Source organism: Mauremys reevesii, linkage group 8, assembly GCF_016161935.1.
Source record: "Mauremys reevesii isolate NIE-2019 linkage group 8, ASM1616193v1, whole genome shotgun sequence".
NCBI classification, from domain to species: domain Eukaryota; kingdom Metazoa; phylum Chordata; order Testudines; family Geoemydidae; genus Mauremys; species Mauremys reevesii.
This window is the reverse complement of record NC_052630.1, coordinates 72,993,612-73,013,387: the sequence shown is the minus strand read 5'-3', so window position 1 is coordinate 73,013,387 and position 19,776 is coordinate 72,993,612. Positions and strand designations below refer to the sequence as shown.

General features: G+C 42.7%; 1 protein-coding gene and 1 pseudogene across 18 annotated transcripts in view; one reads left to right on the top strand and one right to left on the bottom strand.

Annotated features, from left to right (window-relative positions):
* DPYD (dihydropyrimidine dehydrogenase) overlaps window positions 1-19,776 on the bottom strand; it is a 638,604-nt gene that overhangs the window by 510,739 nt on the left and 108,089 nt on the right. The window lies entirely within an intron of this gene.
* On the top strand, window positions 16,145-17,854 carry LOC120370089 (annotated as a pseudogene).

Genomic DNA, 19,776 nt, shown 5'->3' with positions numbered 1-19,776 from the left:
GAAAATTTTGTAAAGACTCCTTTTCAGGAGAACTGAAAATAGAATTTTTTGAAAAATTCCTCCTGGGGAAGAGGAGGTTACTCACCCTGTGCAGTAACTGATGTTCTTCCAGATGAGTGTCCTCAAGGGTGCTCCACTTCGGGTCAAGGTGCATCACAGTGCTTTCAATCGGAGATTTCTACAGCAGTACTCCTACAGGCTGCGCACACGCTGTGCCTGCCTCTCGAGCTGTCAGTGTTTGAATTGCGCATGCACATCCCAGGCTCCTCAGTTCCTTCTCTACAATGGAGTGCGTTACGAATTCCGCAGTAGAGGGGAAGAGGGCGGGTAGTGGAGCACCCACAGGGACACTCATCTCGAAGAACGTCAGTTACTGCATAGGGTGAGTAACCTCCTCTTCTTCTTTGCGAGATGTCCCTGTGGGTGCTCCACACCAGGTGACTGAAAAGCAGTATCCCTTTGGATGGTTGGGGCTTCGGATGAGGTAAGAAGGCTGTTGACAAGACAGCTCTACCCAATCTTTTGTCAACACTGCAGTGTGGATGAGAGTGTAGTGATTAGCAAAAGTAAGGTTCGATGCCCAGGTAGCTGCCTTGCATATGTCAGACAGTGGGACATTATGGAGAAAGGTTGTGGAGGTGGAGACAGGTAGAGTGTGTCCTAATTGATGTAGGAGGTTGTATTTGCCTGAGTTGGTAACAAAGGCGTATGCACTCAGCAATCCATTTGGAAAGTCTCTGTGTAGAGATAACATTTCCCTGTGAGTGCTGAGTAATAGAGACAAAAAGTCTGGAGGGTTTTCTAAACCGTTTTGTTCTATTCAGGTAAAAGGATAATGCTCTGCGAACATCAAGAGTGTGCAATGTTATTTCAAAGGCGTTAGCATGAGGTTTTGGGAAAAATGTTGGGAGGTGTATAGGTTCATTGAGGTGAAAGAAAGAGTGTATCTTAGGTAAGAACTTTGGATGCGTGCGGAGTGTGACCTTATCATGGAAGAACGTGGTATAAGGAGGGTCTGCCATAAGCACCCCTATTTCTCCTACTCATCTGGCAGACGTGATTGCTGTGAGGAAGGCGGTCTTCATGGATAGGTGGAGAAGGAAGCAGGCAGCCATCGCTTCAAAGGGTTTATCCACCAGGGCTTTGAGGACTAGGTGTAAATCCCAAGGTGCAGCAGGCGGTTTCACGTCTGGGTATAACGCCTGGATACCCTTCAGGAACTGATTGGATGGACTGTAACATAGTCCATCTTATGGTGGAAGGTGGTGGATTGCCGCGAGGTGGACCTTGAATGAGCTCGTAGAGAGGCCAGATGTTTTAAGGTGTAACAGGTAATCCAGTATCAGTGGGAGTGAAGCAGAAACTGGAGAGGTCTGTTTGTCAGCGCACCAAGATGTGAACTGTTTCCATTTATGCAGGTAGGTAGTGCACGTGTTGTGTGTTCTGCTGTGTAGCAAGACAGTGCACACTTGGTCTGAACAGGTTAACTCTGCATTAGAGAACCATTGATCAGCCAGGCCCTCAGGTGGAGATGTTTTACGTCAGGGTGAAATAGTTGTCCCTGGCATTGTAATAGGAGTTTGCTGAGTGGGGGAAGGGAAATGGGTGGCTTGACTGACATGCACAGGAAGAAGGGGTACCATGATTGTCTGGGAAATGCTGGGGTTATGAGAATGATGTTGGCTCTGTCTGTTCTTATCTTCTGAATTACTCTGTGCAATAGAGGCATTGGTAGGAACGCATACATGAGAGTTTCGGTCCATGGGAGCATAAAGGCATCTCCCCATGAGTGTTTCCCCAGGCCTGCTCTGGAGCAGAATGTTGGCCATTTTTTGTTTGTTGCTGTGGCAAATAGATCCAGTTGGGGATAACTCCAGGTCTGGAAAATGTTGGAAAGAATGGTGTCGTTGAGTTCCCACTTGTGCTGTATGGGGAACGATCGGCTGAGCTTGTCTGCGGTGGTATTCTGAGAACCTGGCAGGTATGAGGCGGAGATATGGTTATTGTGTTGAAGGCACCAGTTCCAAAGTTTTACCGCCTCTGTGCAGAGGGAGTGTGATTGGGCTCCCCCCGGTCTGTTGACATAAAACATGCACGCAATGTTGTCGGTCATGATTCAAATTCAGCAGTTTTGGATGATGGGAAGGAAATGGAGGCAGGCATTGTGTACAGCCCGGTGCTCTAGCAAATGTATGTGAAGTTTGGTTTCTAAAGCAGCTCAGAGACCCCGAGCAGTAAGGTGGCCAGTGTGTGCTCCCATCCTGTGAGGGATGCATCTGTGGTGATGGTAATTAAAGGGGGATCTTGTCGGAAGGGAATCCTGTGCAGAGATTGATGGGAGAGGTCCACCACAGAAGTGAGTCCTTGACTTTCTGGGGCATAGTTAGTAACTTGATTAGCCTGTGCTTGTTTGGTTTGTATACTGTGGCTAGCCAACCCTGAAGGCATCGCATGTACAGGCAAGCATTTGTGACCACAAATGTGCAAGCAGCCATATGTCCTAAGAGCTCTAGGGAGTTTCAGACTGTAGTCTGCGTGCTGGCATGTATATGGGTAATAAGGTTGCCCATTGTGTGGAATCTGTCCTGGGGGAGAGATGCAAGACCGGTGGTGGAATTGAGGTGGGCACCGATGAAGTCGATTTCTTGGGTAGGTTGTAAGATAGATCTGTTTTTGTTTATTTGCAGGCCCAAGGTGCGGAAGCAGTGAAGGGTTGCAAGAGTTGCGTGGTTTGCTTCTAACTGAGTGGGAGACTTGAGGAGACAATCGTCCAGGTAAGGAAATATTCCTTTGTTCTTGAGATGTGCTATTACAACTTCCAGCACCTTGGAGAAGACACGTGGTGCGGTGGAGAGACCAAATGAGAGGACTCTGTATTGGTCATGTTGCGCTCCCACAACAAAATGTGAGGAAATGTCAATGGGCAGGGTAGACAGAGACATGGAAATATGCGTCTTGGAGGTCAAGGGTTGAAAACCAATCTTCTTGCTCCAGTGTCGGATCCTAGAGTCTATGAATCCCTGCTCTGTCAATTACTGTCACTCCATTCTTGTTCTTCAATGCTGTTACGCTGAATCTATACTGCGCCAATTCCCGCTTGCATGTCCTGAGGCTCTTGCGCGATTCAGCTGTTTTAAGGAGCTTTTCTTTCCAGAAGTTCTCAAAGTCATCCTTCAGTTTTTGCTGTATAAGCTTGCATAGAATGGAGTTCTCGAGGTTGTTATCGAGCTCCTTTTCATATTTCTCTGCTTCTTTAACAAGCTTTTCATTTCGTTCCAGATTCTTCTCTTTGCCATCTTCATCTTTTTAATTTCAGCTGCTTTTATGCAACGTCTCAGCTTGTCAGCAAAGATACTATAGTCCTCGTCACACTTTTCCATCTGGCTCCAGTCAAACCCAGAAATCACTTTATTCAGTTTTGCTTCATCAAATGTCTTCGGGCGCTGTTTCCTGTTTAACATCTGTAAAGCTTTATTTTCCACTACTTCGTCGAAAATCAACTTTGCTCTAAGCAGACAATGGTCACTGCCTGTGCTGAAGGACTGCACCACAGAAACATCTTGAACGATGTGCCTTTTATTGACTAAAATATAGTCAATTTCATTCATACCCTTCGCGTTTGGCACAGTACACGTCCACCTTTTTGCAATCTTCTTTTTGTATCAGGTGTTTGCCACGTACAGTTCTTTCATTTCTGCCATCGTTACCAACCTTTCTCCTCTTTCATTTCTTTTGCCGCTGCCATATCTCCCTATGAACTTTTCGTCAGCTCTCCCTCGCCCGATCTTAGCATTGAAATCTCCCATCGTGACAGTGTAAGTGGACTTTTGCGTGAGGGCTTTTTTGAGCTCTTGGTAGAATTCTTCCACTTTTGTCCTCACTTGCACTTGTGGGAGTGCAGGCCTGGATGACCTTGAGGATAGCCTTTGACTCCATCTGGAGATGCAGCACACCAATATTTGATGATATTAGCTGGCATGATATGACCTTACTGACAATAAATCCGACTCCTCGAACATTTCTAGCACCATCTCCCTTTCTGAGCCTCACAGCACTTCCATCCTTCCAGTTGACTTCCAACTTCTTCTTTTGTCGGGTTTCGCAGATACCGAGGATATTACATCTTATCCTTTTCTTCTCCTCCATCAGATGGTTTAACATTTCCTCCCTTGCCAGCGACCTACAACTGTAAGTACACACAGCGGGGGTTGTCCTTTTCCATGTTGGCCTAGCACCTGACATTTTTAGCAACCTCTCGTCGCTCAGTTTCCACTCCACCACTGAAGAACGGTTTGATGACATGCAGGGAACTAAGACCCATTTACTCGTGTTGTTTTAGCCGTTAACTTTAAGCCATCCCACTGGCGAGGCAGGCAGGCATACGTACCTCCTCAAGCTTAACTAGCCTTCAACCTATAAGGAGAAGGAAAAACGCTCTTTCCTCTGAGAGAGCAATCCCCCTCCTTGGATTGGATAGTCCGACACCTTTGTAACATGGTATCTTCTAATGACTAAAAACTATCTAACTAAACTAAGAAACAAACTAACTAGCTAGTCTCAAAGAGCACTACTGAACTCCATTACTAGCCGGGGATGAAAGAGAAGGAACTAAGGCACCCGGGCTGTGCACACACTATTCAAACACGGACAGCTCGAGAGGCAGGTACAGTGCGTGTGCAGCCCGTAGGGGCACTGCTGTAGAAATCTCCGATTAAAGACGCTAGGATGCACCTTGACCTAAAGTGGAACACCCACAGGGACATCTCTTGAAGAAGAACTGGGCCACCCAGGAAGCTAAGCAACTGGCAGTCCATGAGGGAAGCAGCCAGGGAGCTGGGCAGTTTGCTGGCCCACCATTCAGCTCACCAGTGGAAGAGCTCACAGAAAACATGCCTGCTAGCCTAGTTCCCAACTAAAGTTTGAAAAGAATCAACATCTTCTGCAAGAAAATTGTTCTATTGGATAATTTTCAACCAGCTCCAGATAAGATGTATATTTTAATGTCAAATTTGCTTCCCATTCAATTACTTTCTTGTGAAAAAGACTGACAATAAAAACTTGTTTTAAATGAAATAGTTTCCAGAGTAGCAGAAATAGTGTTGATTTAAATGGCACATTTCATTTCAATAATCTTTTTACTTTCCCAAATACCTTCAAGACAAATAAATAGGATATAAATTCAGAAGTCTTTTGGGGAGTGGCTGATTAATATTGATGACAGTTAAATATCCCAGGGCATAATTGGACCCAGGTTCACAATCGGAATATGGTGACATAATACAGCAAAGCAACGCAAAACAAAAAAAACTCAGTAAAATATTTGGCGCTTGTACTCACCGGGCAGCGCTCCGAGGCTTCGGCAGCACTTCAGCGGTGGGTCCTTCACTCACACCCGCCGCTGAAGACCCAGAGAGAGTGAAGGGCCCGCCGCAGAAGTGCCACCGAAAACCCGGAGCGGCTTGCGGGGGCCCAGGGCCTGGGGCAAATTGCCCCACTTGCACCCTCTCTGGGTGGCCCTGTTAAGAATGCTTACCCCACTCTAAGTACATTGCCTTTAAAAAAATCAGGAAGTTGAGACAGAAGCTGCGGCCAGCAAGCTCTCTCCATCCTGAACCCTATCCTGTCCCCGCCCAGCTCTATATGGAGAAGGGTTAAGCGGGGGGCAGGAGTAGGGGGAGGGGGAAACCCTGACACTAGTCCCCTCTTCCCCCTTCCCCTGCACAGCAAGCAGGAGGATCCAGGGAGCAGCTCCAAGGCAGAGGGCAGGAGCAGCACATGGCAGCATGGGGAGGGACAGCTGAACAGGGAACTTAGGGGAGCAGAGAGCTGATAGGGGGGCTGCCGGTCCACCCTAGTTCCAAGCCCCCATCAGCTAGCTGCAACGGGCTGCTCTTCCTGCAAGCAGTGGACAAAGCAGGCGGCTGCCAAACGTTATAAGGGAGCATTGCACAACTTTAAACGAGCACGTTCCCTATTTGATCAGCAACGTAACAATGAAACAACATTAACCGGGAGGACTTTAAGTGAGGAGTTACTGTAGTTATAAAGAATTTGCCTCTAACCACACACAGAGGAGATGTTAAAAGAAGAAGAGGGTTGTAAGTAATGAGCTTTATGAAATATATCATCACACCATAGGTGGGTTGGTGGTAGCGGAGACTGAACCCAGGACCTGTGTGTAAAAGCATGAGCCTCTAACTCCTGAACTAAAATACCCAGCTGTGTTAGCTAAAGCTGTAGCAGGCTCATCAACCTCTGTATATGACTCACCATCATTAGAGTACAGAACACTGTGTGTGTGGAGGGGTGGGGGTATGTATACAGCAGATTCACTGTCAAACTATCTGTGACAGTGTGAACTGTTACAGGGTGTGGCAGGAGGAACCACTCAATTCCAGTTGAACAATTCTTCCAGACGATGCTGGGAGTGGGAGAGGTCAGAAGTCTATATAAGCCAGACACAATCATCTCAGAAAATGAGGAGCAGCAGCAGTGGCAACACGCAAGAAGACTGCAGGCTGAAGGAGTGCCAATGGGAAAACAGATCCAGAGAGGGGCAGGAGAAGCGACGATCACCCTAAGAAAAAGGAACGGCGTTCAGGAAGAGTTGGGCATGGGCTGGAGCCTGCCCCCCGCAGTGAACTGTGAACTTGCCCCAGAGGTAAAGGAACTTATGGGGAAAAGACTGTGTGTAACAGATGATGATAAGCAAAATACTGATGCATCCTTTTAATAAGTTCTCTTACAGTCTCTCTGGCATCCTTTACCAGCCCCCAGCCTTTCTTTCTGTGGTGATCAGGTCAACCTGGCCCACCAGGCAATGGCTTGGGTCACATTTGGAGCTGTGGGATTTGGGACTTTGTCAGAGAAGCAAGTCACCTCCATGATTGTCTGCCAAACTCCCTGGGGCTGGTGAGAATCTATTGGTTCACACTGTTCACACCTCCAAAACATGAAATCCGATTGTAAAAACTTTAAAGCCACAAGTAGGTTGTGTGGGGAAGGAAATACACATTTGAAAAGCAACTGTGAACTCCACAAATGTAGCACAAATGTTTTCAAAAGAAATGGGATATGTAACTAAAGGAGCTAAAATCCTGCCAGTCCATATTGCATGGAATTGCTTGAGTTCTCTAAATCACTGATCCCTGGCCATTAATTGTATCTGAAAGTAAATCTAAAGAAATACTTAAAGCACCTAACTTCATTTTAGAAAATAATAAAGGGAGATAGATGGAGGGCTCTCAATCTGCTTTAGTGTGTTTTTTTCTACTCTAACAATTTGCATATCTAACAATCCTGCTACTGAAAGTATGACACTGCACCAATGTATGTCTTCTTTGGAGTCTTTGTGATAAGCCATCTGCCACAGTCGTTTTCAAAACTTTCTTTCGCTACCAATGTCAGATATGGTCTCCTGTGATATACTAAAAAACAAAACATTTGACTCTTATCCAATATGGTTTTTCACTTAAATCAACACTAATGGGCTCAAAAAGCAGAATAAGATTCTCTCCCTCACCCTCACAAATTGCAAGACAAGTTCTTCTCTCTCCACTCCAAGTTATTGTTATTAATGACACATGCACAAGATCCTGAAAATTTTACTCTGCCATTATAATAGGCACAACCACAGGAAATGAGAAGAACACATCCTCCCCCCTCATCAGCTTTTGACCATCCTGCTTTTGCCATCTTCAGCTTGAGTGCAGGTGTTATGCATATTTACTCTTAGTCACCATGCCTCATTTTAAAAAAAGTATATATGTGATACAAGCACCACTGAAGACTTAAAAACATAAGATTTGGATCATGCCCCTAAGAGCCATGAATGAAAATTAATAAAGCATTTAATAGATTTCCATGATATAGCTTCTCAGACCTAAAGAAACTTACTTAATACAGGCTGAAAACTGCAGTTCTGTTCTTGTTAAACTTCTGTTTTCAGTTCCTTCAACATAATACAGAGTTTAAATAGAAATATGGTGTTAGATTGTGCTTTCAGCAAAAATAAAAGCATTGGTGCGTCTAATATTCATAAAAAATTCTAAACCTACATAGGCCCATATCCTGGATTCCACCTAAAACACACAGTATTAATTACTTTCACAGATATATATAAAATGCCGTCACAAGCTTGCTTTTACAGGAATTTGTCAGATCCTGAAAGCTGTACAGTGAGCTAAGCTGATTTTTTCTTGAGAACTTTGAAGAGGAGACCTTAGTAAACATTTCTACAATTTGCCAAAGCTGTCACATTTCCACCTGTCAACAGCACAAGTATTGCATTTCATTACTCATTACAATAACATCAATATGCAGTGTTGTTGTAGCCGTATCAGTCCCAGGATATCAGGACAAGGTTGGTGAGGTAATATATTTTATTGGAGAAACTTCTGCTGATGTGAGAGACAAGCTTTCGAACTACACAGTTTGTCTTTTTCACCAAGAGAAGTTGGTCCAATAAATGATATTACCTCGCCCATCTTGTCTCAATAATATCAATGACATAATAGACAAAATATAATCTAGTTTTTCCTGTAAATCAAAATAGTGATGAAGAAATTGCTTTTCTTATTAGAAATCTTACTAGGTCTTCCTGAAATAGTTTATATGAAACATCTTTTAAACAAGCAAAATATTACTGTACATAACCACATGATTGGTAATGATAATATGGGATTTAAATGTACATTTTTAAACAATTGAATATTTTTAAATTAATAAAACTTAGTATTTAGATTATGTTTTCCTCCTAGATGTTTTTATTCCTTAGTTACCCTATACAAAGCAATTATAAGTCTGGATTGCAAAGCAAGATGCACTTCACTGTGATTTTCTACAGAACTCAATAGAAATTTATAACCACGAGTCCTGATCGTGTACTGTACATCACCTTAGGTCAGTTAAAATTACAGAACTTCAGTTTATTCTAGACAGGTGATTGAAGGAATGTTCAAGGGAAATCACACTCTCTCTAAACTCCCCTGATCCCCCTCACTATGGTATTCCCTAAGGAGTCAGGCTTATTCTCCGATTTACCTCACCAGCTCAAAGTAAATTAAAATTCCCAAATGAAAAATCAGAAATTATATACTATATCTTGGACAACATGGGCACAACAGCATATAAACCTATATAAGCTTCTAAGACCATATAAACTTGGAAAAACAATTCAACAACAAAATTTCCTGTCAAGGTATTATAAAGTAGACTACTTTGTTGAAGATCAATCTCACAATCAAGCTCAAAACAAGACAGTTTATGGTTTCTTGATTTATATTTTAATTATATATAAGGCAGTGCAATCACTTTCTAAAGCACTGGAGATAAACACTGTGGGAATACAATGACAAGAAACTCACTGTGACTTATACTACAACTCGAACCATGTGCTCCCCATATTTCAAATCTGTGCTGATTGTTTTTTGAAATTGCAAATCAAATATTAAGTACTCTAATTTATTATTATAATAACTAGCAGTTTAAGCGGTATATAAAGATGCAACACAAGGTCTAATATCTATTGAAGACTGCAGATTACTTGAAATCAAACAATGTAATGCTATAGGTCCACTCTATGTTCTAGGATGCTTTTAGCAAATGTACAGTGTCATAACCTGATCCAGCTCTGCTTTCAGGACAGAGAGACACCATTGTGTTGTGATATGCTCCAACCTCTGAATTGCATGTGCTTGTAAGACCCCTGTGTTTGGATAGTGACTGGTCACTGTTCCTAGCTGTGGGTCTCTCAGGTGCACTCCCAGGTGCAGACCCCCATGTCTGACACCCTTCTTGAGCAGTGGTATCCTGCAGTCTAACCACCTAGACCCTGGAACCAGTGCCTCAGCCCTCCCAAACCACTAGTAGCTAAGGGCTGGCCTATACTACGGGGGAGGAAATCGATCTAAGATATGCAACTTCAGCTACGCTACAGCATAGCTGAAGTCGAAGTATCTTAGTTAACTACCTACCCATCATCCTCCACTGCACAGCGCTGTGCGCTCGCCCCCGTCGTCGCTGCCTCTTGCTCTCCTCTGCCGAGGGAATTTGCAGATTGATTTATCACGTCTAGATGAGATGCGATAAATCATTCCCCAATAGATCAATTACTACCCGCCGATCCGGCGGGTAGTATAGACATACCCTTAGACATGCTCTCCTAGAGTCCATTTGGCTGTGGGAGACCTGGTTTTATAGTTAAACATGGGAATAAAGCAACAAACACAGGATCAGCAAAGAAATTTCATAGCCACCAAGACTTTACTATTAAAGCACATGAAAGTTAAAAAAGCACATGGAAGTTATAGATCTGTGGAAAACAACCCACAGTCCTGAACACAATCCCCTGGATCAGTACCGTAACAAGGGCGAGGGGAGTGAGGCACTTGATTTAGGGCGCAGAAAGCAGCAGAGGGAAAAAAAAAGCTGCGATCAGCGGTGCTTAGGCGACAACTCTACTGCCGCCGCTTCATTCATTCTTCAGGGGGCAGAAAATGGCAGAGAATTCCAAAGCGGGGGGAGTCCCAGATCTCTCTGCAGAGAGGAGAGGGGACAATAAAAGAGAGGGGGAATTTCTGATGGCTGGAGAAGTCTGTGGGGATGAGGGGGGTTGCAATCAGTTGTGAGAAGGGAAAGGGGGAAGGGAGGTCATGGGGGTGGGGAAGTGAGGGAAGTCTGTCTGTGGAGTCGGAGGGAAATGTGGCTTCAGGTTTCAGTGAGATCATTTCAGAATAAGAGCTCTGGTATCCCAGCCGGAGGGGAGGGGAGGGGTAAAGAAAGGTGGAGTCACTGCTTGGCTGAACTCCAGATGGAAGGGGGAACCTGGGCCCGAGTGGAAAGTGAATCTCCCTCACCCCCAGGGTCAGGGCTGTGCAGCAGCTGGTGCAGAAAGGGGCCTAGGGCTTGCCTTGCCTGAGCGATCCCGTGGCTACCTTCACCTTGTGGGGCCCCTCTGGGCTCTCTTCAGATTGGGGGTGGGGAGATAGGGCAGGGGCCAGACCTCTCATGGTCAGAAGGAAGTTAGGGTTCCATGGTCAGCACATCTCTGCCCCATTCACCAGAAGGAGAGTAATCCTGCCCTGCAAACCTGAACTCCCAGCATTCTCAGGACACATGCTGATCCCTAGTGGCCACTGCTGATATCCAGCACCTCCCTCCTCTCTTAACCTGTGAGTCCCTCTCTGGATTGGAACCAAAGACCATCTTGGAAGCAACATTACCAGCCCAAGCAGTCAAAAATCATGAGTTAGACCCCCCAAAATCACAGGCTCTACCACAGCCGCTTCATTCATTCTTCAGGGCGCAGAAAGCGGCGGAGGGGGAAAAAAAAAAAGCTGCGATCGGCGGCACTTTGGGACCCACCGACGAATTGCCGCCGAAGAGCTGGCCCTGGGGGAGGGTGCAATTTTATATTCTTGCCTCAGACGCAAAAATACCTAGTTATGGCTCTGTCCTGGTCTGATCTCATCCTGGGTGTCCTGGTCAGTATCCTTAGGCAAGGCAGTCTCTCCTGTCTTTACTCTCTAGCAAGTTCTGCTTTCCAGGAATGATGGAATGGCCTCCTTGCTTAAAAATGCGGCCACATTTTACAACAGTCTGTCCCATTTCTGACCCAGCGCCTTACCCCATTGATTTGTGTTGGTGGTTGAAGGGTTTGCACTGGTTATTGACAGCATTCAAAGTATCAGAGTGGTAGCTGTGTTAGTCTGTATCAGCAAAAACAATGAGGAGTCCTTGTGGAACCATCGAGACTAACAAATGTATTTGGGCATAAAAATATGGAACACTTCACGAATTTGCGTGTCATTTAAAGTTGGCCCTCATGGTAGAAAACCTTTTGTTCGAGTAGGGAAGAGTCATTCACCGTTAATGGCTGTCTCATTGTTAGCCCTCTTTGAGGTGTCCCACAATCTAGCATGAATACACAATGTCTAGAATAGACTGACCTTGTAAAGATTAGACTGATTTTCAGCAGCAGATGTCTCAACCCAACATCAAGATTCCACTATACAGAGAAGGTTACAATCACCAAATGGTGTTCTCAAAACAACATAGAATTCACACTTTGACCCAGACAACTTAACCCCTATCTGTCAGACACAGTATAGATTTTCCTCCTTATTTTGTAATACACTTAGGTATAGTACTACCAAAAGTTGCAAAGCGCTTCAAATGTTCTCTAGCGATTCCTATACTGGGCATATAAAATACTATACAAAATATAATTGGCTACACAGACATGTTCAGCACCATCCATACATTGCCACATTATTAATTACTATGAGTAAAAGTTACGTAAAATGATCCTCATCACGTGATGTCTATAAACATTGGAAATTCTAAGGAAAGTATGACCTCTTAAGTATATTCTGTTTCTTCCTGGAAATTAACTATCAGAAATGTACAGTGAGTAACATTTAGAACTTGAGAACATTTCAATACAGCTGAAAACAAAAACACAGCATGATCTCCAAATGATCAATTTCCTTTACCAAGGACAAAATTTTAAAAGTCACCCGTGATTTTTGGGTCCCAATGTTTTTTGGGTGCTTAACTTGAACATTTTAAAGGGCCCTGAATTTTTTCTTCTTGAATTGCTATAATCATATAAGGGAGTGGAGCATAGTTACACTTAGAAGGAAAGAGGAAACAAAGCAACTTTCAGTAAATCCATAGGAAGTACCACTTATCTCTCCCAAGTCAAGAAATGTCCCAAGCAGCATCTGAACAACAGATACAATTATAAACAATGTGCATAGATAAAAATGGATGGATTAAAGTGGATGAAAACCATGATAAATATCATGTTAGCAAGTAAGTGCTCATTGTCACATACCATTCCTGTTGGGGAAATTAAGACTAAACACTGGCAAGATATCAGGGAAGGATGGGAATGTTTGTCTCTTGGGAATTTTTATTGATTCACACCTGGTAGAAACACCGAAAAGGAAATCCATCATCTGCTGGAGAAGGCAAGACCAAGACCCTTTAGAGTAATTTCACTTTTCAAATGTATCCCAGATTTTAGACTACATTAAGAGGAAATTAATTATTACTAGCCCCTGGACAAACAGGTGTCAAGACAACAGCAAGAACAGAATCAGTCCCTGTTGATTCTGGTCCTAGCAAAGTGAGGTAGTAGAGAGGTGTAGTCTCATATCCACGTTCTTCTTATAAGAGAATAAGGGACATGTGTGTCAAAAATGCATTACATAATTAATTCCATTCCATCCTGCCCAATTTTCCTCCTCTAGCTCTTACAGATGGGGGTGAAAATATATCTGTCCTCTCTTGCTCAGGAATGTATATAATTCAAATTTGAATATCTTTGTACGGAACTGCAGAAAGGTCTAAAGTAATAAGGAGGGATTTAGTGTCATCTACACCAGGTATCCAAAAATTAATGGTTTTATTCTCTACTCATGAACTTGTAATTATACTCAGCCAATCTCCCCAAGAAACAACCCACTCATATAAGGATACCATTCACAAAAATAGGAGATAGAGTCATCTAGAATTAGGATACATACATTTATGTCCACTTAGCCATTCTTGATACCACACTCCTTGCTGACATAAACCATTTTGTCCTTGTTGGTAAGGTAAACAAACACATGCAGACCACCAGAGAGATCTCATGGGATACTGATAGAGGCACTGTTTGACTAATGTTCTCTACTTTTGGACAGAGAAAATTTACATGAGATGTAATGCCCAACTGAATATTACTTATGTAGCGCCCAAGATTTTGTTACAGCCTTTTAAGATATATAATAATTCAGGCTTCTGCCATTAAGTGTTTATACTAAAAATAGTAACACGCTTAGAGGGAATGAAAGGAAGTAACACAAGACCGTCCGTTATTTCCCATTCCCCTGCCAAAAAAATTTCCTTCTGAATTTTACCTTTGGCTCTATTATAGATTCTTGCCCCCAAGCCTCTGTTTACTATTTTTCTTCTAACTTTATCCTGATTGAGAATGAAAACTAAAGTTATTTCTCTAAAAACCCAATTTACATTTCTAATAATAATCACCCTCAAGACTGCAAACTTGTACACCTGAAGGCACACCAGCACTCCCCGCCCTCCCCAGCTCATGCCCCTCCACATGCCACCTATGACAAGGCTGCAGGGGACAGCATAAAGTAAACAGGAATTTTCATGCAGCACTTAAGTTTCTTGCACGCATCTTTTGCTCTTCCAGCAAATAGCAGAAAGAAGCTTTACAGAGGACCAGGATGTGTCTCTTCTATAGTGGATCTATGTTAAGATCAAATTGAGTCCTATTTAGGATAAGTTTAATATTCTTATACATAGACATTATTCATAGATTTCTATGCTATTTTTTCTGACAAGTTACTGTATATAAAATACCAAACAAGATGAGAGTAATACATATTCAAAATATCTAAACCACCAGTTTTTCCACTTGTAAACATGGATTCAAAAATTCATTTCCTTTTATGGTTTACTGAAGCTTTGCAATTACATTAAAATATGATAGTATATCCACAATGGTGTATTTATTAACAATACTAACAAAACATTATAATCATACCAGCACTTCAATTATGTGTACTTAAAATTAAACCAAATTCTCACCATACCAATCATTATACCCTGAATAATGTTAACTATTTGCATCTCGTTATCTACTTCATGATCTAGGTGTAAAGTAATATGCAAATTAGAACTAGGAGCATTCCCTAGGCTTTAGTATTATAGATATTCTCTGATTTTAAAAATATTTTGCGCGTTTCAAATTATATATATATCTTATATAATTATACGTACACACAATTCTCAGAAATGTGGTTTTCATTTCATTCTTAAATATTTAAATTCAGAATTTAAATATACTTAAAATTTAAGTCGATTTTCTGTAGGACTGCAGAAGCTAAACTAAACTAAAGCATACCAGCTCAGTCATCACCCGGGCAAACAAGTGACACGCTCGCTGCTTGGAAACTGGGGGTATGAAAGTATGAAATTAGAACAAATACACACCATAATGCACAGAACAAGGAATTATATGATGAATTGGAAGGATAAGACATTTATTGGAACATGAAATATAAGAGCACTATACCAGGTTGGTGCACTTGCAGTACTGATGTATGAATAGAAAAGATACGAGTGCAATATAATCTGTTTATGTGAAATGAGATGGGAAGGCACAGAAGAATTCTACCATGATGAACACAAGCTACTGACCCTGGGAAAAGAAGACAGTGGATGCTTGGACAGAGTGACATTAGTGCTAAATCCGAAGGCAAACCAGGCTCTGATGGCTTTTAACTCACTATCTCCTCATACATTGAAGATGGGATTTAGAATCATGCCTGGTGCACGTATATGCTTTGACCTCAGCAGCTCCAAGAAATTTTATAACCGTCTACAGAAAACAATACAAGCAAGACTAGAAAGCAACAAAGAGTCCTGTGGCACCTTATAGACTAACAGATGTATTGGAGCATAAGCTTTCGTGGGCAAATACCCACTTCGTCAGACTAGAAATGTTACTGGTGATGGGAAATTTTACTGCAAAAGTGTGATCAAACTGGAATTTTTGGGCTGCAGCAAAAGGTACATTTGGACTCAGTGAACAAAACAAAGAGGAAAAGGGCTACTAAATTTCTGCCTCAGTAACAACCTGGTGCTAATGAATATGGTATTGCAACAAAGAAAGTGGACTTGGATATCACTTGATCAGCAAACGAATATCATGACAGACTTCATACTTGTGAATCACAGATGGAAATTAAGTATGTTGTTGTGCAGATCATTTGCAGCTAACAGTCCTAGCATCAATGAGGTTGAGCATGAGAGAAATCAAAAAGTGTCAAGAATTAATATCTTTGACATGGACAAAAACACCACATCTCTGGTGAAAGAAAAAAATGAATGTTGACGAGACATGAAACAGTGTTAAAAAACAGGATTACGACGACAGCAGTTGAACTAGTGCTTTTTTACAAGGACAAAAAGAAGAAACCAGGCTGACTCTAGGAAGAGATGCAGAGTCCCGGTCAGGACTGGAAGGGGTGGACTCAGGTCTTCTGCTCTTGTGAGAGCACTTGACCAAGAGGGTCCTGGAGATGGGGGGTGATTCTTGTGAGAGGAACAGGTGATTGGACCCAAGATGGTGGAAGAGGAGGTGGTAAAGATGGAAGAACATCTAATGCTTCTCTGCCAGGAATAAATACATCTGCAGAAGAAACTAGCTGATACAGAGAAGAGATGTACTCTGTTGGCTGCAGAGTGTAACAAAAAGAATGCCAGTGACTCCTTCATCAGTTGACTTCTCACCACTGTAGCTGAACTCTATGAGCAGGAGCAATATATAGTGATCTGACGATAAAGGTTGGGGACAAACGTATCAGTGCTCACAGCCCACAGTGAGACTTAGAGTCTAGCCAACCTAGTGTCAACTGAAGAGTTGGATCTGTCAGACACTGACCCCGAGGTGACCATAGCAATGCTGTACTGGATCTACACAGATGTGCTAGAGATGAGAGAAGATGACGTATTCTTGACAAAACTCATGAAATTAGCTAATCAATTTCAACTACAGCTCCTCAGGGAAAGGTGTGAAAAAGGAGTTACACCAGCAGTAAACATCAGGAACTGCATTTGTTTCTATCAGATTGCAGAGGTGCTGAATACTAGCACTTTAATGATCTACTGTGCTGAAATAATTGCTAGTTTCTGGGATGACTTGTGGAAAGAAGACTTCAGCTGTATGAGTGCTTAGCAGTTGTACAAAATGTTCAAATCCAAGACTGAATATCCTTTGCATAAAGCTATTAAAGTGAAGAGGAAACACAGTTTTTCTGTATCTTCCTGAAGTAAATTCACAGCTGTCTGGGAAGCTCAATGAACTGGATCACACTGGAGACCTTCTTTTAGATCTATCCCTCTCTCTCAAAGATTGGAAAGTATTGCAACCACACTGGTCAATTACAAAGCTGATGCGGATATGCTGAACAAGAAAGGCTCGAGTCTGTTACACAAAGCCATCCAAAGAGGAGATAAGTTTGCTGCCAATTTTCTCATTAAAAATAGTGCCCATGTGAATGTTGCTACACTGGGAAAACAGGAGACTGCTCTGCACTTGTGGCATCATGCAGTTCCAAGAAGCACTTGCCGTCTGTGATGTCAGAGATGACACAAATTACAGAGTCCCTCTTACAGGCTGGAGCCAATCCAAACATGCAAGACTGCAAAGGAAGGGCCCCATTACATTCATCAACTGTTGTTAGGAATGATCCTCTATTCAGTCAGCTTCTCCAGTGCAAACAACTAGACTTAGAACTGAAGGCGGCTTGCAAGTCAGTATGTCACAATGTCTGTCCTGTCTCAGTGTAGGTACCAGAGAGATCAAATCAAAAGTGAAGAGTGACGGAAACAACTGAATAAGCAAACAATGTAAAAGAAGAGGAATAATATGTGAAGAGAAATGCAACATGGGGGTTTTATCGCAAGACAAGTGGGGCATATGAGTTGAAGATGTTGGCAGTGAAAAACGGGGGCAAATAATTGAAGATGAACAACCAAAGAATAAGTGATCGAAAAACATTTTGAAGAGCTGTACGAGGTGCAGAACACACTAAATAAACAGTTCTGGAAAAGCTTCCCAGTACAAATGTGAGAGAACAGATACCAGAATTCTAAGTAATAAAGATCTCGACAGAAAGTTTTAAAAAGAAAAAGGGAAGTGACAACATAACTGCAGAGCTGCCGGAAACACACAGTAAGGGTGATCCACAAGCTATTTAACAAGATTTACAAACAAGCGCAAGCGCTGAGCGAATGGGGGAAAGTGATAATAGAACCGATCTACAAAAAAGGAGATAAGAAAAACTACAGATGAATCAGCTTATTGAGCATGCCAGAAAAAGCATTCACCAAGATGTTCCAGAGGAGAATGATGAGGTACATGGAAGTGGTGCTTGCAGAGGAACAGGCTTGAGTCAGAATGAAATACAATACATCAGTTATTTGTGATAAGACAGATATTGGAGAAGTACATGGAACACAACTAAACCTGTTACTACTTCACAGATTTCAAACAAGCTTTTAATAGCATTTGGCAGAAAAGGGGTTTGGCAACCTCGAGAAAGTGTGGCAACCTGGAGAAATTGACCAAGCTGTTAGAAAACATCTACAGCAAGTTGATGAGGGTGGTGAGAGTACTCAAGAAGCTAAAAGAATGTTTCACAATGACCATTGAAGACAAGGATGCATGTTATTGCCGGATTTGTTCAACTTGGTATTGGAAGCCATAATGGCTGTAGCACTGATAGATGAAACAGGAAGAGTCATGTTATGTGGACGGAGAGTGGATAAACTTAGATTCACAGATGATACTGAGCTCACAGCATTGACTAAGGAGGATTTATGGAGAATAACTGACAAAGTAGATCAGGAAAGTGGAAAATTTGGAATGAAGATCACTACAGAAAAGACAATAATTATGGCAACTGGAAGATAAGAGGAAGAAGTAAAGATCCAACTTGGAGACAAAGAACTAGAACAAGTGGAAACATTTGTGTACATTGGAGGACTAGTACAGAAGAATGGGAATTGTTAAGATGACATAAAAGAACTACTGGACTTGCTGGTATTGCATTTGGAAAACTATGCAAGGTCTGGAAGGCTAAAGACATTTCAATAAAAATGAAAATCAGCATATCTGAGACAACTGTCATACTGCTGCTCATACAGGTCGGAATGTTGGAATATGAAGAAAGCTGATGAACAAACTATATTGACTGAAAAATGAAGTGGCTGACGGAAATACTGAGTTTCAAGAAAGCAAAACATAAAAAATTAAATGAGAAGATAGCAGTTACAGACAATCCAAAACAGACGATTGTGATAGCTTGGATTTGTGTCAAGAATGGACCTGGAAAAGATATCATACATGATAATACATACCAAAGTGCAAGGACCTAGAAGACAGGAAGACCAATGATGCATTGGATTGACATGGTGGAGAATGACATAGAATAAAAAGGTTTAAGGATTAACTACACCACAAAGCTGGTACAAGGCAGAAAGAGGGGACACACTTCATTCAGCCCCATCATCTCTGCTGAGCTGAGGGACAGGAATCAAAGAGAAGACAGAAGACCTTTTTATACAGAAGTACAGTGACATTCATATTCTAGGAGCATGTTTAAACCTATGTTAAATTGAGTGGTTTTTCCCCCCCACAAAAGAAAGATAAAATGGGAGGTCTTGTTCCAAACTGGGTCACTGGAGAGAAATGTTCATTTGTGGCTCTTATCTGGTAGAGCAGCAGTGACACTCTGGCAAATCAGAATAAATTTGAGCAGACTTCCCACTAAACTTAGGGCTCATCTGAGATCTACCTAACTACCCGACTAGGCTTACAATTGATTGGTTTTACCATGGCTATACAATTTGAGTCTCTCTGTGTAACCCCTCTCTACACACTTTTCACAAACATGCAATCACACATGTATTTGAGGATCTGAGTTGTATCGTCCACTCAGCGTCCACTCAGAAATATACAATAGCTTTGCCAGAATATATCTTTGTTCTCTCAGCAGGGGCGGCTGAGACCCCCAGCGCGCAAGCAGGCGGCGGCGCGCCGATTCGGCGCGCATTTGGCTCGTCTGAGAGCCCGCGCCGCCCCTGCGGCAGGGACGGGCCGAGCCGGCGACCGGACGCACACACGCGCGCGCGGGCGGCCCCGCCTCCCCCCCGCTCGCCCCCGGAGGCTCCGGCAGCAGCAGGCCCAGGTCC